The following is a 9631-nucleotide window of genomic DNA, read 5'->3' as shown; positions in this document are numbered from 1 at the left end:
ACTCAGTTTTAGGGTCAGCCCACAGACTATGGGGGTGCTTTTCTTTTCTCTGCCTCTATGCAAAATAAATGTTGAGGCTCTCAATTTTTTGAGAAAGGAAATAAAATCCCTGGATGGCTTGCAAATATATTTTTTAAATGCAGGGATGGCTAGGCTTTCTGCATTTCAGCTCTGTGTTGGCTGGGGTGGGGTTGGGGGATTGGCCGCATCACAGGAGAGACTGGTGGAATCTTAGTCCAGGAGGCTGGCACTGTTACCATTCATGTCAGCTAATGATATACAAAGGTACCAGACTTATTTTAATGTCCAGTATAAAGTAAACCAACTTTGTTTCTCCTGCTGTATATCCAAGGAGGTGGAACTATTAAAGAATCTTTTTATACCTTCTCAATGCCGTTGTTTCTTGGTTCTTGCAGAGGAAAAAAAAAAAGACAGAAAAAAAAAACCCTGAAAATTTAATTAAAATACACAATTCATCAAACATTCTCTTGTGCTCAAATCCTACATCTTCTTTTCTAATGGCATGGCTCTTATATATGCACCTGTTTCCCCAGTGGAGAAACAGCACCTCCTTACCCCAGAGGAATTGGAATTTCCCACTTCCCCACTTCTTGCTCTATGCAAGCCTACTTGAGAACCACAAAGGCTGAGCCTTCTTGTTTGGAAGACTGGAAGAACTCCATCCTCCTAGCAGAGAAATGCCTTCTGTGGACGGTGGGCCATAGCCACATATGGGATCGAAGTGGTGAGGGGAATCTGCCTTTTGGAGAGAGCTGAACACTGGATAAGCCTTGTATTTTTCCCATGTGCCCTACTGGGGTGGTCTCTGGAGAGGCGGTATTTCTTTCCACTTCTGGAGGTGGAGCGCAATTTGCTTTTGCAGTTGGAGGGGAAAGGAAAGCTGCCAGTGTCTACAGCAAGTTGGTAGTTTGGGCATAACATCATTCCTTTGAGGATGGCCTAAATTGCTTTGTTTGGACTGATTCTGCAAACTAGTGGGTTGTTTGATAAGTGTGCCTTGCCCTCAGTTTGCTGAGTACTCTTCCTCTGGGTAGGATCACTAAGCTATAAGCAAGAGTACTTCCCCTCCAGTTTAAGATCACAGGTTGACTTCATTGTATCCACTGTCTCACCAGCTTTCTCTATTCTCCAGCCCAGCCCCAAGGGCAGCACAGCCTTGAAGGCACCAAATAGGGAAAGCACCCCACTCCCAACCTCCTTCCTGGCATCTTCTGCTTAGATTAGGCTCATGCCAGGGTCAGAGTCAGCTACGCCATCATACCTGATGCAGCCCTGGGACATGCTGGAAGTGTAGGGGAGAGGATGGCTGCCCCCAAAGGCTGATCTGCACAGGCACATCCACCAAAGGATGTGATGGGAACGCTCTTTAACAGCAGACCTTTCATCCCAGCCCTGCCCCCACTGCTGTGTGATCCTGAGCAAGGAGCCTACTCCACACAAAGTGTTTCTCGTTTGTCCTGAGACCCTAGCTCTGAAGGGGGAAGAGTTCCTGTTGGGGCCGTTGGCCCCCGTAGCCACTGGGATGATAAACACTGATGTAGTTATTGCTCAACTAATAAATGAAGAAACCGATATGGCCAAACAATTTTTTGAAACATGTGCCCTCCCCCAGAAGGCGAGCTGGGGCTCCTGTTTTGCATGCACAGGCCTGCCCTGCCCTGCCACCCTACCAAGTTTCTTTGAGTTTGTAATTTGGACCGAGACCAGAGACGTCATCTGTTATAACATTCCCACCCAGGGAAAGTCACCTTGGGAGGAACTCATGTCAGCCCTGGTGCTCAGCAAAAGCCTGCAGGCTCCATGAGTGCTGGGACACTCATGTCTCAACAAGGCGCCATCACTCTTATGTCCCTGTGCCTAGAGCAGGGCCTAGCAGGCGGGCACTCAGGATCAACTTACTGAATTGAGTTGTCAGCTAAAATCTTTCTGTACAGGTACAAATCTTGCTGTTCACAAATGAATCCTAAACATGAAAACAGAAAGCTATAGATAAAATACTAAGTTTCAGTGATCTCAGGGGTGCAAAACATGTCATTCTTTGAAAGAACCCATTTTTAAATGTATATAGTAATATATGTATATGTATAAGTACACCTGCTTTTCTTTCATCTGACATATTTTAATAGTTTTGCTTATGGAGTGCATTTCCAAAAAGAGCTCAGTGTAAAGGAGAGAACCTTCAGTTTTCTCCCAAATGGGGGGAGGGGCATCTCACTATAGCATCATGGGGTTTGCTGTTTAACCTCTCTGTTAAACAATTCAAGGAGTTACCTTCTATAGAAGTGGCTTCTCAGATTTTATTTCCTGTAATATCCTCATCCATCTTCTTATTGACGAAGAAGTACTTGTTTATTCACTGCACACAATTATTTTGCAAGTCTTTTCATTTTATTACTCAACAAGTTTTATTTTTTACTTAGCTTTCTGACTCCGTGCTTGAGCCTTCAACACTTGCACAACACCACACTTCCTCGATAAGGAAAGCACGCTTGATCTTACCATGAACACATTTAGCACATGTGGAACCACCATAGGCCCTGCTGCCGTGTTTCTTTGTTTTGGATGATCTCATGAAAACTGTAGGTCTTATAGCATGAACCCCTCGAAGTTGGCCCTGGCACACGCCACTTGCAGATTTTTGTGCTTTCCCAATCTTCTTGGTATAAAGGTAAACAATTCTATTACCAGGGGTTCTGGACAGCCGAGTTTTGTTAGAGGCTGTATCATAGGAAAGCCTTTGATGTTTGGTCAAATGCTGGACCATTCTGCGTACCTGTAGGCAACGTCCCTGGAAGAGGAAGAAGAAGATAGCCTTTGCGAGTTCCTCACTCCACACAATTTTTAATATTAAGTTTGCTTATTTGTTTGTTTATTCTCTCTCTCTAGTCCCCGTCTCTGACTCTCACCACCCTGCTGGGCACTAGGCACTAGGAGCACTCCATGAGGGCAGTGATTATGTCTCATTCTCTGTGGAAACCTTAGCATCTTATCCAATGCCTGGAACACAGAAAGATGTTTAGCATTGATGTGCTTCATGAATGAATTGCTAGGAACAAATGATGACTTGTGAAAACACAGGGGTGCCTGTCCTGGCTTGGTTTATCACCCTGGATGCTGACAGCCATCAGCACATGTGAAAAAACAATTTAAAGTCAATTCTCTGGTGAATCAAGTTTTGGCAATGGGTGATTGGTGTTTGGCCAGTAGGCTCTCCTTAAAGGTTATTATTCATACATAAGGCATAGAAGTCAGGCTGAGAGGTCTTTTTTTTCAAACTTAGAATTGTAAAAAATTTTTATCGTGGTAAAATACACATATGATTTACAATCTTAACCCTTTTTAAGTATACAGTTCACTGGCATTAAGTGTATTCACAGTGTTATACAACCATCACCACCATCCATCTCCAGAACTCATCTTCCCAAACAGAAACTCTGTACCCATGAAACACTAACGCCCCCCACCCGCCTCCTGGCAATGGCCATTCGACTTTCTGTCTCTATGAATTTGACTGCCCTAAGTAACTCATATAAGTGGAATCACATGCTATTTGTCTTTTTGTGACTATTTTATTTCCCTTAGCATAATGTCCTCAAGGTTCCTCCATGTTGCAGCAGGTACCTGAACTTCCTTCCTTCTAAGGCCAGTTGCTATTCCAGTATATGGATACCATACTTGTTTTATCTCTTCAAATATCCATGGACACTTGGGTTGCTTCCACTTTTTGGCCATTGTGAATAATGCTGCTATGAAAATGTGTGTATAAATATCTGCTTTCAATTCTTTTGAGTATATCCCTAGAAGTGGAATTGCTAGATCATATGGTAGTTCTATCTTTAATTCTTTGAGGAACCTACATACATTTTTCCATAGCGACTGTATAGTTTCACATTGCTAGCAATGGTGTAAAGAGTTCTGATTTCTCCACATCCTCACCAACACTTTTTTTTAATTATTACTATTTTTTTAAGTAGCCCTCATAATGGATGTGAAGTAGTATCTCATTATGGTTTTGATTTGTATTTCCCTAATGATTAGTGATGTTGATTATCTGTTCATGTGTCTATTGGGTGTTTGTATGTCTTTAGACAAATGTCCATAGAAGCCCTTTGCCCATTTTAAAATTGGTTTTGTTGTGTTTTAGGAGCCTATGCATTAGGTTGGTACAAAACTCATTGTGGTTTTTGCCATTACTTAAAAAAAATAAAAAGGCTACTTGAGTAAAAACAAAATCTGGTTTTATTTTTTGTTTTGTTTTCTATGAGTGAAATGCTACAACTTGGGTTCTAGATTACTTTTAATGGCAAAAACTGTAGTCAGTTTTGCACCAACTTAAGTATTAACTCTTTATCATATTCTGTGTTGCATCTATACATCAACTTAGTAAAAAAATGATGTCTTAAAAATATTGAATCCTCCAATACATGAGCAAGGTATATTTTTTCATTTATTAAGATCATCTTAAAATTTTTAGCAATGTTTTATTTTCAGTGTATAGGTCCTTTATGTTTTTTTCAGGTTTATTCCTAGAATTCTGTATTCTTTGATGTTAATGTAAATTGTATTGTTTTTTGAATTTCTTGTTTGGACTGTTCATTGCTTATATATAAAATATAATTAATTTTGTATACTAGTATTGCAATGCTATAATCTTGCTGCATTAGTTAGCACACTTACTAGTTCTAGTAGCTTCTTTGTGCATTCCGTCAGATTTTCCACACAGATGATCTTGTCGTTTTCTTCCTTTTACTTCTCCATTTCCAATCTTTATGCCTTTAGTTTGTACTTCCTTATGTATTATACCGTCAGTATAATGCTGAACAAAAGCGGTGAGAACAGACATCCTCGTTTTATTCCTGATCTTAGGGGAAAGGGATCCAGTCTCACTATTTAGTGGGATGTTGGCTGTCGACTTTTTTGTAGATGCCCTTTGTTTATTTGAGGAACTTTTCTTCTGTTTCTAGTTTGCTAAGGCTTTTTATCAGAATGAAGGTTGCATGATGCCAAATGCTTTTTATACATGTATTGAAATGATGTGTAGTTTTTCTTTTTTAGTTTGTTAATATGGCGAATTACAGTGATTGATTTTGGAATGTTGAATCAGCTTTGAATTCCTGGGACAATCTTCACTTGATCATGATGTATTATCCTTTTTATATATTGTTGAATCTGATTTTCTACAATTGCATTTAGAAATTTTTCACCCGTTTTATGAAGAAAATTAGGTTGTAGTTTTCTCTTCTTGAAATATTTTTGTTTAGTTTTGTTATCAGTGCAATGCTGGCCTTGCAGAATGGATTGGGAAATCTCCCCTCTTCTTTAATTTTCTGGAAGGGTCCATGTAGAAATGGTGTTATTTCTTTTTTACATGTTTAGTTGAATTTACCTGCCATTAATCCCTTCCAGTGCAGTTTTTGTCTCTCAGAGTTCTGATTTAGGTCTTTATTTTGTTTTATTTTGAGATGGAGTCTCACTCTGTTGCCCAGGTTGGAATGCAGTGGTGCGATCTTGGCTCACTACAACCTCCGCCTCCTGGCTTCAAGCGATTCCCCTATCTCAGCCTCCTGAGTAGCTGGGATTACAGGTGCATGCCACTACGCCTGGCTAATTTTTTATATTTTTAGTAGAGATGGGGCTTCACTGTGTTAGCCAGAATAGTCTCCATCTCCTGACCTTGTGACCTGCCTGGCTGGGTCTCCCAAAGTGCTGGGATTACAGGTATGAGCCACCATGCCCAGCCTTAGGTCTTTAAAAATAGCTCCTCTGTCTCTATGAAACTTTTTGAATATATGGAATACAGCTTTAATATCTTTTTAAGTTTCTTTGCCTGTTAATCTTAACATCTGTTGTTTTTGACTGACTGATTTTTCTCCTCAATGTTTTCTCATTTCTTTGCATGCCCATTAACTTTTCTTTGAGTGGCAGACATTGTGATGGTTATCTTTTTATTCCTATAAATGTCTTGGGCTTTGTTCTGAGATGCAGTTAAGTTACTTAGAAACTGATCCTTTTATGGCTCACCTTTCATATTTGTAAAGCAAGACTAGAACATCGTTTAGTTTAGGGCTAGTTATTTTTTACTACTAAGGCAACATCTTTCTGAATATTCTACTCAATTTTATGTAAAATTATAAGGTTCTCCAATCTGGCTACTGGTAACAGTCACTTCTTCTGTCCTCAGGTAAGCTCCAGCTGCTGTTCTTTGTAATTCTTTTACATGGTTCCTCCCCTGGTCTCTGCTAGCTTCCTCAGCTGTGTGCACTGATTATTTCAGGTCTGCTGGGGTCCTCAGATAGAGTCCACTTGGGATTGAGAGCTGGCTGTCTGGCCAGTCTGCAAGTTCTTGCAGAAGAACCTACTGCCGAGGACTGAGGAGTGTGGGCGTGAGAGGGTGCTTGTTCTGAGGGGAGCAGGAGAGGACACAACAGCCTTGATGGAGAACTGAATCATGGTTCTCAGAGAGGGGGAGAAAGAGTGAGAATGATGCTACACACTCATAGTTCTTTCCTGTTCAGACCCCATTTGATTTTTGAAGTGTGCCATTGAGAGTTCTATGTCTGTTAAAATTGAAATGTACTTTTATAAAAATTCTGCAAAATACAGAGCCATAGGCCCTCTATCAACAGGTGGGAGTGAAAGGCAGTGAAATCTGAGTTACGACTGTTAAGGTGACTGTTAAAGTACACCCAGGCTCGGAGTCCTGGGGGAAATCAGGTCACACAGAAGCCAAGTTAGCCTGGATCCCGCTCCACCTTCACAGAGCTTCATTCACAGAAGGGGTCCTTGGTACAAATGCACTGCCGGTCAGAAACTGGCCTGAGGCCAGAAATTCATTTTCTCTTAACCTCACAATGTCCATCAGATGATGAAGTTCTCGCCTAGGACAGATATTTTTCTAACTTGGTATCAGAGAGATTGACTTAAGGGTCCTTAAAATTTCACAGTGAGTCACACGTAAGGCTAGGTTTGCTGAAACCAAAAGTGTTGGAACTGCGTGGGGGCAATTTGTCGGTAACCTGTAGGCATTTGAGAAGCCATGAGAAGGATTAATATAAGGCAGAAAATAAAAGACAAGCAGTGGGGGTGGGGAGTGAGGAAACGATTTTCAGTGAACACAGCCCTGGTTCAGAAGATGAAATCTATATTTCACTCAGCAGAGGGTACAAATCTGTATTACATTAACTCAGCAATCCTAAGCAAAACAAAGACAGGATGGCAAATATTTAAACAGTGATTAAAACAGTGCCCAGGCAATAGGAAATGTCTGCTCTTGCCAACTGTTTGCTTGAACGAAATAAAATAAATAAGGGGCACACAAACTGTGTCTTCCTGGTTGTTCTCGGGGACCTTCTTTGGCAGAGGGGCAGCTCCCTCAATCATGAACTTGAGTCCCATGGGCCCCTTGGAAATAGCCTAATGAGGAAGAAACCTGAAAACTTTTAATGGCTAAAAGTGTATGGAATATATATTTTTCTTTTAACATATTTTATGTATTTAAATGGCAGGGTACAATCAGAGCAGATTTCCCCACCGGGAGGTTGAATGCCGAATTCAAAACAAACACTGATTGAATTTGGTAGATCTCTCCACTCTCTCCCTAATTTTGCTTTTTACTAGCTATTAGTCTAATTGCAGGGATGGCAGCCTGAGATTCTGTGGCCCTCTAGGGCAACTCAAAGGAAATATTGTCATTACTAATTATTATATAGTGGTGCTGTCTGTCCTTTGAAAAACCTCAAATGAGGTGACAGCACAGAAGCACCGGAATGTGCCCCATAAACCAATATTCTATGTGCTGTGCCATTAAAGTTCAACAATGCCGTTATGTCTTAAGGGACAATGAAAAGTTCTCACTCAGGCTTTTAGTCAGAATGACCACAAGTTTGATGAAACCCCACTCAACCTTTTCTTCAGTCATCTTTAAAGTGAAGCTGTTTGGTGTGTCAGTGTGAGGTAACCATGGTGCTACTGTGCACTTTTGTTGGCAGAGAGCTGGCCCGGTAACTTAATTCACACTGGGTAGGCACTGACTGTCACATTCATAGCACTGGATTAAATACTGCAAGTGAACAGCCAAGAAAAGAGGCATTGCTATAGGCTGAATGATACCTTCCTCCAGAAAGATATGTGAAAGTCCTAACTCCCATTTCCTCACAATGTGATCTTATTTGGCAATAAGGTCGGGTTGATACAATTAGTTTAGAGGAAGTCATACTGGAGTAGGGTGGGTCCCAAACCAAGATAACTGGTGCCTTTATAGGAAGGGGAAATTTGTACACAGGGAGAATGTCTTTAACATGGAGACAGAGTTGGGGAGATGCACCTCCAATCCAAGGGACGCCAAAGATTGCCAGCCAACCACCAGAAGCCAGGAGAGAGGCCTGGGACAGGTTCTCCCGTACAGCAGAGTAGGTTCATGTCCTAGTCTATTTGCACTGCTTTAACGACATACCATAAACTAGATGGCTTATAAACAACAGACATTTATTTTTCATAGTTCTGGAGGCTGGGGAGCCTGAGATCAAGATACCAGCAGATTCAGTGTCTGGTGAGGGCCCATTCCCTGGTTCATTGATGGTGCCTTCTGACTGTGTCCTCACGTGGGGGAAGGGGCAAACTAGCTCTACAGGGTCTCTTTTATAAACGTACTAATCCCATTCATGAGGGCTACTCCCTCATGGCTTCTCAAAGGTCACCACCTCCTAATACCATCACCTTGGAGGTTAGGATTTCAACATATAAGTTTTGAGAGAACATAAACATTCGAACCATAGTAGTCCCTAACCCAATATGACTGGTGTCTTTATAAGAAGGTGACTTTGTGAAGACAGAGGCACACAAGGAGAATACCATGTGACAACCAAGGTAGAGGCTGCATTAATGCAGTTACAAGTCAAAGAATGCCAGATATTGCCAGCGAATCACCAGTAGCTAGGAGAGCAGCAAGGAATGACACTCACCCGCAGGTTTAGGGGGAACATGTCCCTGCCAACACCTCAATTTTAAACTTCTAGCATCCAGAATTGTGAGAGAATCTATTTCTCTTTTAAGCCACTTGATGTGTGGTGCTTCGTTATGATAGCCCTAGGAAAAGAATATAGTCAGGAATACTCTTGTCTATAGGCAACATGGGACCTACCAATGTATGGCCAAATCTTTCTCCTCCCATCACACAGAACACATTCATTCAAAGCCTATAAACTGGTCCAAGCTTAATAGACATTCTGTTTATCGTTTGTGGGTCAACAAAAGTATGGGCCAGGCTAGTTCTATAGATAAAACAGAATTTGAAATGTGTAATGTTAAAGCCAAAGGTCCAATGGCTATTTATTTCACATTCTGTATAACCACCCTAACCCAAGCAGCTGTTCTAAAACCCAAATGATTAGAACCCTGATAAAATGTTATTTAAAGTGCTAGAACAGAGATTCAGACTCAGAATTTGCTGATTCATTGCAAATTTGAGTCCTTATTTCAAAAGATTCATAAGGGACACATTCCTGTGAATACCTTCTTTGACTACATCTTCCAGATAGACTTAATACCTTTTTTGTTTGTACAATTTAAAATATATATATATATATTTCATCGCATTTTAGGTTCTGGGGTA

The 9631-nt window shown here is 41.0% G+C and overlaps 1 pseudogene; it reads right to left on the bottom strand.

The window, feature by feature from the left end:
* Positions 1-2400: 2400 nt before the first annotated feature.
* On the bottom strand, positions 2401-2928 carry LOC116562389 (annotated as a pseudogene).
* Positions 2929-9631: the final 6703 nt, after the last annotated feature.

The sequence above is a fragment of the Sapajus apella genome, unplaced genomic scaffold, assembly GCF_009761245.1.
Source record: "Sapajus apella isolate SASKATOON/1434 unplaced genomic scaffold, GSC_monkey_1.0 scaffold32, whole genome shotgun sequence".
NCBI lineage: Eukaryota > Metazoa > Chordata > Mammalia > Primates > Cebidae > Sapajus > Sapajus apella.
Note: the sequence above shows the minus strand (reverse complement) of the source record. Positions and strands in the feature narration are given on the sequence as shown.